The sequence below is a fragment of the Macrotis lagotis genome, chromosome 2 (genome assembly GCF_037893015.1).
Source record: "Macrotis lagotis isolate mMagLag1 chromosome 2, bilby.v1.9.chrom.fasta, whole genome shotgun sequence".
Classification (NCBI taxonomy): Eukaryota; Metazoa; Chordata; class Mammalia; order Peramelemorphia; family Peramelidae; genus Macrotis; species Macrotis lagotis.
In genome coordinates, this window is record NC_133659.1 from 26,194,984 (window position 1) to 26,213,251 (window position 18,268).

General features: G+C 40.3%; 1 long non-coding RNA gene across 3 annotated transcripts in view; it reads right to left on the minus strand.

Moving 5' to 3' along the window:
• LOC141512462 (uncharacterized) overlaps positions 1 to 18,268 on the minus strand; it is a 50,265-nt gene that overhangs the window by 25,960 nt on the left and 6,037 nt on the right. For 2 of the 3 annotated variants that reach the window (XR_012475499.1, XR_012475498.1), the window contains exon 2: positions 17,729 to 17,987. This is a non-coding gene — a long non-coding RNA (uncharacterized LOC141512462). Of the gene's footprint in view, positions 1 to 12,009; positions 12,377 to 17,728; positions 17,988 to 18,268 lie in introns of those variants that run through there. The other variant, XR_012475500.1, reaches the window with a different exon arrangement.

Here is an 18,268-nt window from a genome sequence, read left to right on the forward strand (position 1 = left end):
AGGCATCAATGGGCATCTCTACATCCTCTATGGGGAGATTATGAATGATCAGAAGTCCCAGTTTCACCTCCTATTAAGGCCATAAAACAATTAATTATGACTGTATTCACATGAACTGTCTCAGAAAGAAACAGGTTCCTCCTTCCTGAAGCCTTAAGTTGAGATTGCATGGCCATTCAAGACTCAGTTCAGGTTTCAGCTTTAACTCCTGGTCCATTGTCATCAGAATTCTTTTTCAGGGATGAGTTGGGTCAAGTGGATCCTGAGTTCATTCCAACTCTAAAATTCTGTCATTCAGTGACAATGAGAAGTAGAAAAGCAAGTTCAAATCCTCCTCCGACATTTCCCATCAAAGTGACCATAATCTAATTATTCTGGAGAGCAATTTGGAACCGTGCCCAAAGAGTTAGAAAATTGTATATACTCTTTGACTTAGCAATATCTGTATCCCACAGGAATGTATCCCAAAGAGTTTTTTTTAAATGAAAAGGACCTATATGTGCAAAAAATATTTGCACACCACTTTTTGTGGAGCTAAAGAATTGAAAATGGAGTTGTCCATCAATTAAGGAATGGCTGAACAGATGGTGGTATATGATTATAACGGGTAAGAAATGATGTGCAGATGCTTTCAGAAAAACCCGGAAAGACTTAAATGAACTGATTCAAAGTGAAGTGAGCAGAACCAGAGGAACATTGTATACAGTAGAAGCACTATGTATGATGATCAACTATTCTCAGCAATAAAATGATCTAAGATAATCCCCAAAAGACTTAGAATGAAATTTATACACCCCCCAGAAAGAACTGATAGAGGATGACTGTAGATCAAGGCATACTTTTCAAAAAGTTTTCTTTATTTATCTTAGTTGTTTTTTTGGTCTATGTTTTCTTTCACAACATGACCAATATAGAATTTTGTTTTATGTTATCACACATTTATAACCTGTATTAAATTGCTCAACTTCTCAATGAAGGGGGGGAGGGAAGAAATCGAAAGGAGAGAATTTGGAACTCAAAATTTTAAAAAGCAAATGTTAATTTTTTTATAATTTAGAAATTTTTTAGTTTTCTTTTCTGCAAAATGGGAATACTAATATATACACTATCTCACAGGATTGTTTCTTGGTGAATGTCTTGCAAACTTTAAAGAATTATACAGAGATGACATCATTATTATTAGCAAGGATTTCTGTTGAGATATAGATTGGTTTGGAAAGCCATCAATATACCTTTCAGCTTCAAGATTTTGAAGTAGGAAATTGAATTGGAGGACTTTTGAAGCCCCTTCAATTCTGGGATACAATCTTTCCAGAAGGATAGAATAAATACACTCAATATATTTTATTGACTACTGAGCAGAGCAAGAGTAGCTACTACAAATAACTATGGCATGTAATATCGCATCCTAGATGGAGAGCTGGAATTGACCTTGGAGGCACTCATTCTAACTCCCTCATTTTCCAGGTGAGAAAACAGAAGCAGACCCAGGGCAATGAAATATCTTGTCTGAAATCACACGGATGATAAATACCAGAAACAAGATTTGAACTCTGGTTAGAGGATCATAGATCCAAAGCTGGAAAAGGACCTCAGAAACCATCTCCTAAGAACTTTAGAATTAGAGGTGACCTTTGAGGTCATCTGGTTTGGCCCTGCATTGTAACAAATGAGGAGGCTTGCCTACGGTCACACAAATATTAAGTATCATGGTTAGGAATTGACCTCCACAGCATTCTAAGATTCAAAAAATACTTTAATGACATTTTCACATTTCACCCACACAACACTCCTGGGTGATGGTGTCTGTTATTATTATTATTATCTCCATTTTATAGAAGGGCAACTAAGTGGTGCAGTGGATAAAGCACTGGCCTTGGAGTCAGGAGGACAGGAGTTTGAATCCCACCTCAGACACTTGACACTTACTGGCTGTATGACCTTGGGCAAATCACTTAACCCTGATTGCCTCACATCCTTGCCTCATCTCCTGTCCTCCTGATTCATATCTGGTCACTGGACCCAGATGACTCTGGAGGAGAAAGTGAGCCTGGTGACTTAGCACAGCCCCTCCCCTCCCCCCAATCCAATTCAAGGGCTTGTCATGGCATCACCTCCCTAATGTCGTGGTCTTCTTTGAGAATGAAGGATAAACATTATTATATTTTATAGAGACGGCAAACAGGGGTGCCCAGATTCCACTGTTGGTAAGAATTCACACTCAGGTCTTCCTGATTCCAAATCCAGTGCTCTGAACACAGTGCCAGTCAGAACTTATTAAGCTGGCAAGATGAAGGTAAGGAAATGCTACAAAGAAAAAAACTTCAAGTCCTGGGGCTTCCACAAGATAGAGTACATTTGAGCCAAGTGAGCCTGCCTGGGAGAAGCAAAGAGGGTGTGTGTCTATGGGTCAGACTATCCAAAGAGAACAGGACCATTTTGAATTTATCTCTAAAAGGGAAATAAGATCTATGGCATTGTCTTTGGAACATGGGATCCAGACCAGGGGCTGGAGACAGGATGTGAAATCAATCAATCAATCAAACCTTTTTTTGTCAACACCACTTTTTTTTAAAGCACCTAGCATGTGCCAGACACTGAGATAGGGGAATGGGGCACAAAAAAGGGAAGAATGAAGGGAAAGAATGATTAGAAACACCGACCTAGCTTTGAGAAGTCACCTATTTACTGTTATGCTCCTGCCTGCATACACTTATTTTCCTGTTAAAAATGTCCTGTCTTGGGGCCAGTGTCTTGGCTCACAGATGGGCTTCAACTCCTGGCAGCAATGAGGAGAGTGAGATTCAGACAGCTTGTTCTTGGCAAAGGTTCAGCCCCTTCTTTCTATTATGTATGGCTTTCCTAATCCCTCCCCCCCCCCCCAAAAAAAAAGAGAGAGAAAGAAAAAAAAAGAATTGTAGTTCTTATAAACACTCAAAGGAAGAATTCTGGGCCTGTCAACAGGCAGTGATTGACTCTAAGAATGAGGCTTCTGCTCTTAATTTGAAAGAAGAGGAACATCAGGACCTTCATGCTGGCCTGTCAGTTTGGGACAACTCGGAGCAATTTCCCACCCTGCTCGGATGTCAGCAGCTAACACTGTACTGTCCTGGCGGATAACCAAGGCAGCTAATGAGTTTTGTGAAGCAGTCCTTCTGAAAAAAAGATGTTTTCGGGGGAAGGCAGGCATCCGGACTCCTGAGTCCTTGCTCCCTGATTTTGGATTACCTGGAAATGAGGTTTCCCACTGTGCTCACCATTGGCCTGAATTTCATTCCTTCCCTTTTTGGACAATTCGCTCATAATCAGGACGTATCCGGAGATATGGTTCATATGGAAATTAAACAAAAACAAAAACAGAAGTCTGGCTCCACTCTCCTTAGGCACTCCAATTCACTTAGTATTACAGCTGTGTATATGTAGGTCTTAGCTCATAGACTCATCCCTCCAGAACTGAAAGGGACCTTAGAGACCATCCATCTAATCCAACCTCAGCATTTTACAGCTGGGGAAATGGGTCCAGAGAGGTGCAAAGATAAGCTCAAGTTGGTGATCCTGAGTTCTCAAAGTTTTGAAAGCATAAGGACATCCTATCAAGCTGAAAAAGATTCAGTAATCCTAGATCTAGGATTACATTTCTGGGAATGAAAGGCATCAAGTCCAACCCCCCTAATTGACACAGGAGGAAACTGAGGCCAGGGAAGCCAAGCTAGGTCTAGTTTATAAGGATCTTAAAGGCAGATACTCCTTTTGTTTCTACATCCACTATCACCCACTCTCTGGAAAATACATGTAAAAGCAGCTTATCAAATGTTAAATGAATGTTGATCTTAGCCCTCTACCCCATATATGGTGAAGTTATTTCACCCTTCCACTTATTCCTGACCACTTTTTGTTCAAACTCTTGCAATCTGGCTTCTTACCCTCAACCAAACTACCACCACCTTATTGAAACTGCCTTCTCCAAAACCAGTCATGACCTCCTCCTTGACAAATCCAATGGCCTTTCCTCAATCCTCATCCTCCTTAATGTTTTTGGCATCACATATCACTCAGTGTTTTGAGAACTCTCCCCCTCTTTTCGGGGACATTGGAACCTCTTCCTACTTCCCTGACCACCCCTTCCATCTCTTTCTTTGATGTCTCTTCTTCTTCTTCCCCAAAATATGGCTGACACTCCAAGTTCTCTCCTTGGCCCTCAACTCCCTGCTTCAAGTCGTTTCCCCCTCCAATCAGATTAGATATTAGAATAAACATTTTGGAAATACCAAGACAAAAAAGCAAAACTGATCCTGCCCTCAAGGATCTTATATTTTAATGGCTCTTACATTCTGACAATGTACCCTATAGAATGCTGCCAGTTAAGGCTTCCATAATGCACAGTTATATGATCATTGATTTCTAGTTCTAACTTTAAATCCCCTTCTAATTGATGTTGGAGCTTCTGGTATCACAAAATTTGCTGAGTTGGAAAGGTTCTCAACAGCTATTCAGCCCAATCCATATCTAAAAAAGAATCTTCACCCAACAAGTGATCACCCAGTCTCTAAGGCAAAGACCTTCAAGGAGGGAGACCCACCATCTCTTTTCACTTATGGACACTTCTCATTGTTAAGAAGTTTTCTCTGCTATCCAGCCTTAGTCGATCCCTTTCCAGCTTCTCCCCTTTGCTTCCACTACATCCAGGGCCATCTCTAAGTCATCCTGCTTGAGATCTGGCCACTGGACCCAGATGGCTCCAGAGAAGAACAACAATTACCTTCTGAACCTCAATCAAATCAGTACGCTCCCTTTTCATTTTTCTTTTTCTTTTATTTGATTCGTTTTTCTTTGGCAAGGCAATGGGGTTAAGTGACTTTCCCAAGGTCACACAGCTAGGTAACTATTATCTGAGGTCGAATTTGAACTCAGGTCCTCCTGACTCCTGGGCTGGTGCTCTATCTACTGCGCCACCTAGCTGCCCCTATTTTATTTGATTCTTAATAGTATTCTTTCCAATTACATGTAAAGATAGTTTTCAACATCCATTTTGGTAAAATTTTGAGTTCTACATTTTTCCTTCCTTTCCCCTAAGATAGTAAGTAATCAGATAGAGTTTCTACACATTCAATATGATCCCTTTTCTGAACAACCCTGCAAATGCCTGATGATAGCACCCCTTTTCCCATTGAGTCTTCTCTGAGCAAAATAATGGCTGCCAGTCATATCCTACTCTTAGGTTTGCGAGAGTACTTTACATATGTTATCTCATTTGATTCTCACAACAGCCCTATGAAGTAGGCACTATTATTATCCCCATTTGTAGCTGAGAAATTGAAAACGGAGAGAGGTTAGAGATTTGTCTAGGGTCACACATCTGAGGAAGGATTTAAACTTAGATCTTGACTCCAGGTCCTTGCTCTATTCACTGAACCACCTAACTGCTCTCATTTAATCTTTCCAAATGAGGATTCAAGATCCTTCCACATCCAGTTATGGATATTGGGGATCCCCCCTCCCCCCCAGATACTCTCCATCTTATTACCTTTTTAAATGTGATGCTCAGACCTGAACAGAGCATTCTACAAGTTGTCCATCTGGATCAAAGTCCAGTGGGAATCTCATCCTCTTCCTGGAAATTATGCCTCTCAATGTAGCATTATACTGCCACATCATACTGCTCACTCACCTGGAACTTGTAGTTCACTAAACCTCCAGGTCTTTTTTTAGAGCAGCTGCTGTCTAACTATGCCTCCCTCATCTTATATTGATGTTAAAGTTGATTGTTTATACCCAAGAATAAGACTCTAACAATGATCTCTAATGAATTGCATCTGATTTGCTTCAGCCGATTGCTTAAGTCTGGTTTCTGATTCTACCATCCATTGGGTTAGCTACCCCACCCAACCTTGTGTCATCAGAAAACTGTATGAGTGTGCCATTACTATCTTTGTCCAAAACATTGATAAAACTGTCCAAGAGCTCAGGGCCAAGAACAGGTCTCTGAAGCACTCAATCCATCTGCAATCTTTCTGCCAAGTGACATGGAACTGTTAACGTCTCTATCCATTCATCCAGTTTGTTCCAAATACACATAATTATATGATCATCTTTTCTTTATATTTATATTGGTTTTGCCAAAATCAAACTATAAAATCCAACATTCATAAGATCAACAAGTTAAGTAAAGGTATCACAAAAAGAAGCAAGGGCAATCTGCCATGACTCATTCTTGATGAAGCTACTGTCTTCAAATCCCCACTTCCCTTGCTTGATGTTCAATGCCCATCTCTTTAGGGATCTGCTCTAAAATTTTCCCAGGAATCAAAGTCAAGCTCACTGGCCTAGAGTTTGCAGATTCAAGCGTCATCACTTTTTAAAAAATTAGGACATTGGCCCTTTTCCAGGTCTGTGGTACTTCTTCCATTTTCCATGGATTTTCAAATGTCGTTAACAGTGGTTTAGCAATCACCCCTGCTAAAAAAGGAGTTCTTTCAGTCCTACCCTACGGTGCAATTCATCTGGCTAGGTAACTTGAATCCATAAGGGGAAATTAGGTGTTCTTTGACTGCCTCTTTATTTACAATCTTGGGGACCAATTCCCCCTTAGCGATTTTTCTTCTATCATTTCCAGTGTAAGCATCATTCTACTTAGGAAAGAAAATAGAAGCAAAATGAGTAGTATTTCTGCCTTCTCTCTATTGTTAATTTTTCTTGTCCTATCCCCTTTTGGAACCTCTTCTTTTCACTATAATAACCAAAAAAAATGATCTTAGGTCTTCCAATCAGCCTCAGCTCATTCTAAGCTTTTGCTTGCCTGATTCCCTTCTTTAGACCCTGCCAACCTCATCTTCCTCTTCTGTAACCTGCCTTTGTTTCCATCTCCTGTTCCATCTTCATGTTGTTCCTTACACAAGTCACTTTACCTCCTGAATATGGGAATTTTTCACTGACTCTCTCCTTTGCCTGAAATATTCTTCCTTCTCATCTCCATCTTCTGGTTTTCCTGGCTTCCTTAAAATTTTATCTAAAGTCCCACCACTGCAAGAAAACTTTTCTGATCTACTTTAATGTTAGCATCATCCCTCTGTTAGTATCTATGTTTACACACATCTGGTTATATGTGTGAAAAATTCTTACATATTTGTTTGTATATTGTCTCCCCATTAGATTGTGAGTTCCGTGAAGGCAGGGATTGTCTTTTGTTTTTCTTTGTATTCCCAGCTGGGATTGACATATAGTCAACTCTCTTTTTTTTTTTTTTTAGGTTTTTTTTTTACAAGGCAATGGGGTTAAGTGGCTTGCCCAAGGCCACACAGCTAGGTCATTATTAAGTGTCTGAGGTCAGATTTGAACTCATGTAATCCTGACTCCAGGGCTGGTGCTCTATCCACTGCGCCACCTAGCCTCCCCTTATATAGTCAACTTTTTTTTTAGGTTTTTTTGCAAGGCAAATGGGGTTAAGTGGCTTGTCCAAAGCCACACAGCTAGGTTATTATTAAGTGTCTGAGACCAGATTTGAACCCAGGTACTCCCAACTCCAAGGCCAGTGCTTTATCCACTCCACCACTTAGCCGCCCCATATAGTCAACTCTTAATAGGGCTAGTAAATTGATTGATTGATTTGTGATTTCCCTGAATCCATAACTAACAATTCAAAATTTTCTTTTTTCATTTCAATTGTTTCTCTTTTTACCTTCAGAAGTTTATTCTTAAGAGTTTCTATCCTATTCCTCTGGGATGACTTCCCCTTTAGAATTTCAGATCATGGGATCTACCTAAACTTCCTTTGACCCTTTTGAAATCTGATTTCTCAAAAATCTATTATTGTCAGATTTTTTAGAATGTACCCCATTTTCCTCTCCTCCATTAAAAACTCTATCAGGGCTTTGGGTGATTTCTTCCCTCCTAAGGGAACCAAATTTTCCCTGGTGATAAAAATCAGACCAAGTGTTGAATGTCCACTTATAGGCTCCTTATCATGAAGAAGTCAAGAGGCAGCTAAAGGGTGTAGTGAGGAGGACCTGGATTCAAGAGGACCCAAGTTCAAATCTGCTTTCAGACACTTACTAGCTATGTGATCCCCAGGAAAGTCACAACCTCTAATTGCCTCCAAAAAAAGGAAAAGAAGTAATCAATTGCTCTGATTTTAGCACTGAGACCTGGATCCAGCTGATATGTTAAAATGACTAATCTCCTATCACTATGCTATCATGAGTCTGGGCAGGCTTGTGATTCCCCCTCCTCGAAGTCTTCATTTTTTTCCTCCTTTCTGTCCAGGTGGTCTGTAGTATATTCTGATGACATAATCATTTCTCCCTTCATCTTTACCCCAACATTTTCCTGAATTTCCTTACATTGATATCCCTTCTTAATATATAATGCTGCTTCCCCTTGCCCACCCCCTTAAACTCTCCTCTTTCTTTTGAATTAGATATGTCCATCCAGAACCACATCACAATCTTGGGTTTCTTTCCACCATGCTTCAGTGGACGCTGTGAGGACTAATTTGCTTCATTGTGTTAGAATCTCTAGTTTCTCTTGCTTCTTGTTTAAACTTTGGACATTTGTGATAAACAAAGGATCACCTAGATTTAGAGCTAGAGATGATATTGTGCAAGGCCCTCATTTGACACATGAGGAAACTGATTTCCAGGAAGATGAGGTCACTTGCCCATTATCACTCTGATGGAAATGCCAAACAGAGACAGGATTGTCTCCCTGCCCCAAGTCTCTCTGAATTCCAGTCCACCTCTCCATTCAGCTGTCAAAGTGATCTTCCTAAAATGCAGACCTAGCTATATCATTGTTCCATCCTCATTCAAGTGACTCCCTGCTGTCCTCAGTGCCAAGTATATGATCCTCTGCTTGACTTTCAAAATCCTTCCCCCCACCCACATCTTTCCAGTCTTCCGATAACTTTACATACTCCACAATCCCATGACATTGATCTCCTTGATGGCCTTCAAAGTCTCTCCCTTCTCATCTCTTCCTCCTACCTTCCCTGAGACCTGCTTCATGCCTCAGTCAAGGTCCCACCTTCTTCCAGAAACTTTTCTCTACCCTCTATAATGTTGGTGTCCCTCTATGGGGCTATCTTCAGTTTGTCCTGTATGAATCTGGTTTATACGTTGTTGTTGGCAGTAGACTATAAGCTTGAGAACCTAGTATTACTCCAGGCTTGGCTGGAAACTTGATTTAATAGTAGATTGTATTTAGAAGGGAGGAGATGAAGATTCAAATTCTCCCTCTGACATTGAAGACCTTACAAGTTACTTAGCCCCACTGAGCCCATCTGTAAATTTTAGGCCATGATCTCTAAGGTCTTTTTCAGCCCTAAGTCTATGATCCAGACTTGGATCCATACATGACAGATGTGATACATCACAGTATCTAAGTATTAATTACATATCCCAGTATTAGTCAACAAATATTTATTTTTAATAACATTTTATTTTTCCTTCAATTACCTGTAAAAGCAATTTTTAACATTTGGGTTTTTTAAGTTTTGAGTTCCAAATTCTATCCTTCCTGCCCTATCTCCATTCCCCACCCCTCCTGAGATAGTAAGCAATCTGAGATAGGTTATACATGTATAATCATATAATACATTTAATAAACATTTATTAATTTCCTAGTATGTGTCAATATAAAATAAATAGAATGCTCATTGAATATATGAATGAATGAATAAATGAATGAATGAATGACATAGCCCTGGCTCAGGAGATATCTTTTGAACTGCCTTGACTTTGATGTGTTTGTAAAAGGCTTGTAAAAGGCCCTTTAGGGAAATTGGTGCTTAATAATGAATTCTCAAGCTTAAAGACAGGGACAATTCCAGAAGCCAAAACCTTCCTTTGTTTTCAGGAGGAAACCATATTGCAGAGTGGGGAATGCATGTAACTGAGGCAGGAAAATGTATTAGTTTATAAATTAGGCAGACATCTGAGACATCATCAAGGGCATGTATGACTGAAAAAACAACTGGAGAAGAAAGAAGAATAGATGACATAGGGGAAGGCTGAGGGCTACAAAGGAACCTTGGACATACTGAGAGAACATATAGCAAAACTCCAAGATTTTGGAGGGAGGCTGAGAAGGGGCAAGGGTTTGTGGAGGGAATATGCCTAGTGACTTGTTTATCATATACAATGACTTGGACTTGTCCTCCACGCTTCCTTTGAATTATATGAACTGTGCAGATACAACTGGAAAGAAATTGCTTCCTTAGCATACTCAGTGCTTCTTTCGGGCTTTAATCTTAGAGTAGTACTATACATCTGAAGGAAAAAATGGGTCCTTCTGGCCAATATGACTAGAAAGGACAATGATCAATGTTGGAAGGGATGTGGGAAATCTGGGACACTAATACATTGTTGGTGGAGCTGTGAACTCATCCAGCCTTTCTGGAGAGCAATCTGGAATTATGCCCAAAGGGCAACAAAAATGTGCATACCCTTTGACCCAGCAATACCACTACTGGGTCTATACCCTGAAAAGATCATGAAAAAGGATAAAAACATCACTTGTACAAAAATATTTATAACAGCTCTGTTTGTGGGGGAAAGAATTGGAAATCAAATAAATGTCCTTCAATTGGGGAATGGCTTAACCAACTGTGATATATGTATGTAATGGAACACTATTGTTCTATTAGAAACCAGGAGGGATGGGAATTCAGAGAAAAGGGATTCGCATAAACTGATGCTGAGTGAGAAGAGCAGAACCAGAAGAACACTGTACACCCTAACAGCAACATGGAGGTGATGATCAACCTTGATGGACTTGCTCATTCCATCAGTGTAACAGTCAGTGACAATTTTGGGCTATCTGCAATGGAGTATACCATCTGTATCCAGAGAAAGAATTGTGGAGTTTGAACAAAGACCAAAGACTATTACCTTCAATTTCAGGGGAAAACTGTTATGTAATTTTGCTATCTCTTATACTTGATTTTTCTTCTTTAAGGATATGATTTCTCTCTCATCACATTCAACTTAGATCAATGTATACCATGGAAACAATGTAAAGACTAACAGAATTCCTTCTGTGGGGAGCAGGGGGAGGGAAGCAAGAATGGGGGAAAATTGTAAAACTCAAAATAAATAAAATCTTTCTTTAAAAAAAAAGATGGGTCCTTGTAGGAGGCATGAACTTACCAGAGGATAAGGTATTGCCTTTAGCAACCCCAAGCATATTTCTCTTTGGGGGGGAATCTCAGGATGATGTTACCACTCTGGAGAATCATTCGGGTCTCTTGAGGAAGGTAGAACCCCTCCAAGAGGGAGAGTTTTCTTGACTATTTAACTGATTCTTTTGTGACTTTTATGTTATTTCTGAGGACTGAGGCTGTTCTAAAGCCATTACGTAGTTAGTTTGAGTTAGCTTGAGTGCCTGAATATTTTCCTCATATCTATGCATGAGGAATGACATTGAATCCAGCTTCTAAGGGAAGCCCCCCAAGGTATCACTTAGTCTATATGAACCCCAAGCCGAGGACATTCCTTAAAGTCTGGTCACAGGATAAAATACCTAAGGAGAGGGGTGGCTAGGTAGCTAGGTGGCACAGTGGATAGAGCACCAGCCCTTGGAGTCAGGAGTACCTGAGTTCAAATCCGGCCTCAGACACTTAATAATTACCTAGCTGTGTGGCCTTGGGCAAGCCACTTAACCCCATTGCCTTGCAAACAAAAAATTTACCTGATGTCCAGTTTTAGTTTCCCCCTCATTGCTTCTGGTTCTTTCCTCTGAGACCAAGCATAACAAGTTATTCTGCTCCAAATAGTTGAAGACTGAAATCCTATCCTAATTCAAGATTTCTCTTCTCCAGCCTATACCTTCCTAGATCTTTCAACTACTTCTCATATGACATAGAATCAGGGTCTTTCCCAATCCTGGTTGTCCTCTTCTGGGGACAGTTAATTAGCATTCTTATTAAATTGTGTCATCCAGAGCAGAACATGAGATTCTAGATATGAACTTCTCAGGGAACAGGATGGAGAGATTTAGATGTTATTAGGGGGTTTTTTGGCTACCACTGCTGCTGCTGATCAAATCACAGATACAAGATTGGGAAGGGATCTTGGAAGTCTTTGTGTTTTATTGCATCATTTTACAAATGAAGGAGTTGAGGTTCAAAGAAGTCAGATGATTGACTTTGCCATGGGCATATATGAGGTAGTATCAAAGGCAGAATTTGAACCCAGGTCTTTCTACTTAGTATCCTATTTGGCATCTTGGAATCAAAGGGGGGAAGCTAGGTAAATTGGTTTCCTAACCACCTAAATGCATTTTCTACTCTTCTATTTCTATTAAGTTCTATCCATTCTTCATGATAAAGATTAAAACTCACCTCTGAGAGAGGTGTAATAGTAAATGTTTAACAATCAGCTTTCTGAAAAAAAGAAATGGAAACATGATAGACTTTTAAGTTTAATAGATATCATTAACATTTTCTCTTCAATCTAAACTATCAAAAAAGGATAAATTAAGCCCTGATTTGTAGTATTTGCAAATTACAGAGGCATAAATATTCACACTGACCATTTCATAATTTGCCTCTATAAACCCTTCACACCCAGAGAAGTTGCCTGTTTCCACTTTTAATTTTCAGGAGAATTTTCTTCTATATAATTCATTTAGCAACTGATCACATACCTCCTTCTTCACCTCTCACACCCAATCAGTTGCCTTCTTTATCCACCTCATTTCAGTTCTCGCTTGTCACCTGGGCTATTACAGTTGTTTGTTATTGTTTGACCTTTGTTCTCAAAGAGGATCGATGACATCAGGACTTGCAATGCTCTCCTGTCTGGTCTACCAACCTCCAACCCACTCTGCACACTCTTGCTAAGGAAATGTTTCAAAGAGCCAGCTCAGATTCCATCACTTCAGTGTTCAAAATCATTATCCATTTCTCACTGCTCACCTCCCTACTTCAACTGCCATTTAATGTTCTGACTACATTGTCCTCAGTGGGCTTATTTTATACTATTCCTTTATCTACTTAATAGCCCAGTCCAACTAGCCTGCTGGTCAACCTCAAAATCTATCCCCCATGTTCCAACCAGTATCCATCTGTCCACACCATCCCCAATCTCTGAAATGCTACCTACTGAATTCTACACATCTTTTAACAACCAACTTTAATGACACATCTTCCATGAGACCTACTCTGACTCCTAGAGTCAGAAATTTATCTCTCAGAAACGGACCACTCAGAGCCTGTTTGTGCTTCTCATACATTTAAATTTGATTTGGCATTTTGGTTAGTTTCATATAGATCTTATCTCCTCTCCCAGACTATAAGGTCCTCAAGGGCAAGATAGGGTCTACCTTTTTTTTTCCATCTTCCCCTCCTATCCTAATTCAATTCACTATGTACTTTTTGGATTGCAACATCCTAAGACATTTATTATTTAGGGTTGATCTTCCCTCAACTTTCCCCCTGGATATAACTGTCTCTACTAGATGAAATATCTTTACCAGAGGTTAGACTCTAGACACTAGACTCTATGCTAGGTCACACTAAGTTCCTAGCAGGTTGTGAGGGTTGCCAGTTGATAAGATGCAACAGGAAGATTGGCTGGTCAAACCCAGGAAATGCCAGCTGGGAGGGAATGAGACCAGAGATCAAAGGAATGATAGCTCTCAAAGCTTTTAAAGCATTCTCCTCACCAAGAAGAAACTGAGGCTTGGAGAAATGATTTCCCCCAGCTGTTAGTACCTCTACCAAAAAAATCTTTTGCATTTCTTTTCTATGGATGTGTCCATGTTGCCTTCTTCCACACCTGGTAGACTGTAAGCTCCTGGAAGGCAGGGACATTTTTGCCCATTCTGTCTTTGTATCTCTGATGCCCAGCTTAAGGCAGGTTCTTTGCAAATGATTCTTGAATAAAATTGCCCAAAGTCATTCCACTGGAAGTACCAAATCAAGGACCCCTACTGAAACCCATCTGAGTGCTCTTTAACCCACACTATGCTTCATGGTATCATCTACACCTTAGAGAAGTCTAATCAAACTGGAACCCAGAAGCAAAGGAGAAGGAGAGTGGTATGGCGCTCTGGACCACAAAGACAGATCAAAGTATCCCTGGATCTTGAAATGAGAAAAGTCATCCAGTTACTAAATTCCACCCAATGGAAAAGAAACTAGTAGAATCATAAACTGAAAAGTAGAGATAGGTGACATAGGCATATCTGGGCCCCAGTGGGAGAGGAGAGGGATGTCCACTGCTGGGTGTAGTTATCAGAGTGCCTCATCTTCTAGAGATATTAAGGGGTAAATAATGCATTGGAATTGGGGTCTGGAGGAAAATACACAGTCACAGAGTATGAGAATTGGAAGGGATTTCACTGACCCTCTAAACTCATTCAATGTTAGATAAGAATCCTTACTATATCAAACCCACCAAATGGTTATCCAATCTCTACTTAAAGATATCTCAGGAGGAAGAGCTCACCATGTCCTGAGGGAGCCCAGCTTACTCTCTCCATTGGGAAGTTCCTTCCTAACATCCAACCTAAATTCACCTACCTCTTTGCCACTTGGCCCTCATCTTCTTTGACCTTTCTCTGAAGCCAAAGAGGGCAAGGCTAATAATTCCTCTTTCTCCAGAATAACCCATCAAATGCACAAAGATCCTTGATGATGAAATCATAGGTTCCTGATGCACTGGCATTCGATGCTACCTCAAACCCAAAGAATCAGTCTCTCTCAGTCTGGTGATACATTCTACTTCCTGGTTTCAACCGAGGGTGTCATCCTTCTCCCCATCATCCAGGTTCAAATCTGGAGAATCCTCTTATTGCCTCCTGCTATGTGTATCATCTATCCCTCAAGCCTGTCCAAAATTTGGTGAAATTATACTTAGAATTGTCTTGCATATTAATTTCTCCCTTTCCATTTTTACAGAAGCACTGGTTCTGAATCTTGGCTCTGCTGCTTCCTTCCTGAATGTGTGACCTGGAACAAATCACTCCCCCTCTAGACCACAGCTTCTTCCTCCATAAAATGATGGAACTGGGTGAGATGATCCCAGTCCTCTGGAGTTCTACAGTCCATAATGATAATAGGTAATATTGATATGTCCTTTATATGTCAGACACTGTTAAACATTTTACAACTACTCTGATTCGATTCTCACAACAACTCTGGAAAGGGTTATTCCTATTATTGTCCTTATTTTACAGGTGAGCAAACTGAGGCAGAAGTTAAGTGACTTGCCCTGAGTCACATAAACCAGTAAGTGCCTTAGACTGGATTTGAACTCAGGTCTTTCTGACTCTAGGTCCGACACTATCCACTGTATTATTTTGCTGCTTATGATCCCAGCCTCTTAATTCAAGCCTGTTAATTTATATATAGACCTTATATTATAATAGCCTCAAGTTTCCCTCTCCTAGAAGATGCAGTAGATAAAATATTGGAGCTGAGTTCAAAACCTGCCTCAGATACTTAAGAGTTATGTGACTGGAGGCAGCTGGGTAGTGCAGTGGATAGAGCACTGGCCCTGAAGTCAGGAGGACCTGAGTTCGAAACTGACCTGGGACACTTAATACTTACTTAGTGGTGTGACCTTGTGCAAGTCATTTAACTTGACCTGGTCTTTGTTTCCTTATATATAAAATGGGGATAATAACATTCAACTCACAGGGTTGCTGTGATGCTAGCTCTCTCAGCTATGTTTCCTCTGCAAATTTGATAAGCATTTCATCTCAGTCTTTCTCATCTCTACCTTCATCCAAGACATTGTGGTATATTGGAAGGTGTTCTGGCTCTGGGATCAGAAATCCTTCCTCTGACATTTACTAGCTGTGAGCCCCTTATGCTGGATGACTGATAGGTTTCAAAATCAATCACTCAATCAAAAACATTTATAACATGTTTGCTGTGTGATCCAGACATGAGGATCATAGTCCTGCCCTCAAGAAGTTTGCTTACATTCTAATGGGGGAGACACCACATGCGAGAAAAATATGTCTACATGAAAAATATCCCAAATGGATATGAGGTTATAAAGGAATCTTATCTTACTCTAATAAAGTGAAATTTAATATTGATGGGTTCCCAAAATCAGCTTCACAAACAAAGGTGATTTTCATAAGGAGCCAACCTATAAAAGATCCAGGGGTCTTAGTGGACTGTCTTAAACTCACTGAGTCAACAATATGATTTGGCAGCCAAAAAAGGCTTAAGCAATCTGAGTTTGCATTAGGAGAGGTATGATGTCCAGGGTTTGGGTAGACCATAGTCTGGCTGTTCTTTCCCTTGATGAGAGATCAGGAGTACTCTATTGAGTTCTGGATGCCACACTTTAGGGAAGAACTTGATAAGCTAGGGCAAGATTCTTCTTTTTTTTTTGTCATGGACCCCTGTCACAGTCAGTCTGAGAAATCCTATGAATACCTTCTCAGAATCATGTTTTTGAATGCATACAATAAAATATCAAGAATTACAAAAAAAAGTCAATGATATTATAAAGCAGCTGTCCAAATGTTGTTTTTAAAGAGCACTCAGAGAAGAGTAAACAAGATGGTGATGGCCCTCCAATAACTATCATTGGAAGGAATTAGGGATGTTGAACCTAGAGAAGGCTTGGGAAGGCAGGGTATGCTAGCCTCCTTCTTCGAGCTTCTGAAGAACTATGCTGTGCAAGAGGGATTAAGGTCTATTCTATACTTGGCCCCCAAAGACCTAATCAGGGGCTGGATCTGGCATATAGTAGATGCTTAATAATTGCTGAATGATTGATTGAGAGGAAGGTTTCCATTTGAAGTGAGGACAAACTTTCTAATTAGAAAACCAGAGTGGTCTCAGAGTGAGACATCACGAAGTAGCAAGCTTCCCCCTTACAAGAAGCCTCCAAGCAAAAGTTGAATGACTACATGGTCAGGAATGGTTTTTACTTCTGCATGAATAGTGTTCTGTACAAACCAGCTTGATAAATCTTTCTTTATGACAGACCTTCACTCTAGCACAGGCAGACCTTCCCCTCTTCCACAAACATGAATCCTCTTCCTGCTCAATGCACTCCCCTCCATATATTCAGGTGCCATTTATAACACCAAGCACACCTCCCGGAAGTTCCTGAATCACAAGATCCCAGAGCAGAGAAAGAGTCTTCAGAGGCCAACTTGTCCAATTTGTATTTGGTGTCTTCTCTCTGAGATGGCCTTTCATCTATATTGTAAGTGTTTTGTACATGATTGGTATATCTAGCTATTTTCCTGTTTTCCTCCTTAGATTGTGAACTCGTTGAGGGAGGGGACTATTTTTTGTCTTCCTTTGTAACTCCACTGCTTAGTGTAGGGCCTAGTATACAATAGGTAGTTAATAAATGCTTATTGTGGTGGTGGTGGTAATGTGATGATGGTGGTGGTGATGATGAATAGGAAGAAAAAAATTCCCTCTGTAGCAAATGCATTTGGTCACATAGCCTTCCTCTGAAGACATCCACTTCAACATTCTATCTTGATGAACTTATCAGCTGCCAGGGATTCAGTTATCATCTCTAGGCCAATGACTCCCAGATATCTCTATCCAGTCCTAGTCTCTCTCCTGAGCAATAGTCCAGCATAACTAACTGCCTATTAGACATCTCAAGCTTTATGCTCTTTAGGAATCTCAAATCCAACAGATCTAAAAGAGAACTTATCTTCTTTCCCAAACCTTCCATCATCTAACACTCCTATCATCCTTCTAGTTACCCAGGATTTGAAGCTCAGAGTCATCTTTAGGCCTTACCTCTCCATGATGCAATGGTTCATCAGTTGCCAAATCTTGTTGGTTCTAATGTCTCACAGAAAGCTTTACTGGTGTGGCACCTCCTTCATTCTCTGAAAAAGGGCCAATGGCATCGGGAGGGAAGTGAATTGGACTTAGGTGAGACAGGGTTGTGCAAAGGTATCAGCTTCACTCTCTTCTCCAGTCATTGGAGTCCAGTGGCAAGATATAGGTCAATACGACTGGTGATGGTTCCCCTCTCAGTTTAACAACCAGCTGTCTGGAAAAAAATTAAACAACATGACTTTTAGGTTTAATTTTCCTTATCACTTTATTAAAGTCTAGACAATCCACAAAATGACAATTTAAGCCCCGATTTGTATTTGATCATTTCCACACTTAAATGCTCACATTTAACAATCAGTTCCTGTGAGTCCGTTTGAATTGACTCCCAAACCCTCCTTGTTCTAAATCTTTCACCTCTCTCCCCCCCTCTCTATATTCATCTGTCCACTCCCTGGCCTGGGCTCTCATCACACTCTCCCAGGCTAATCCGTTAAC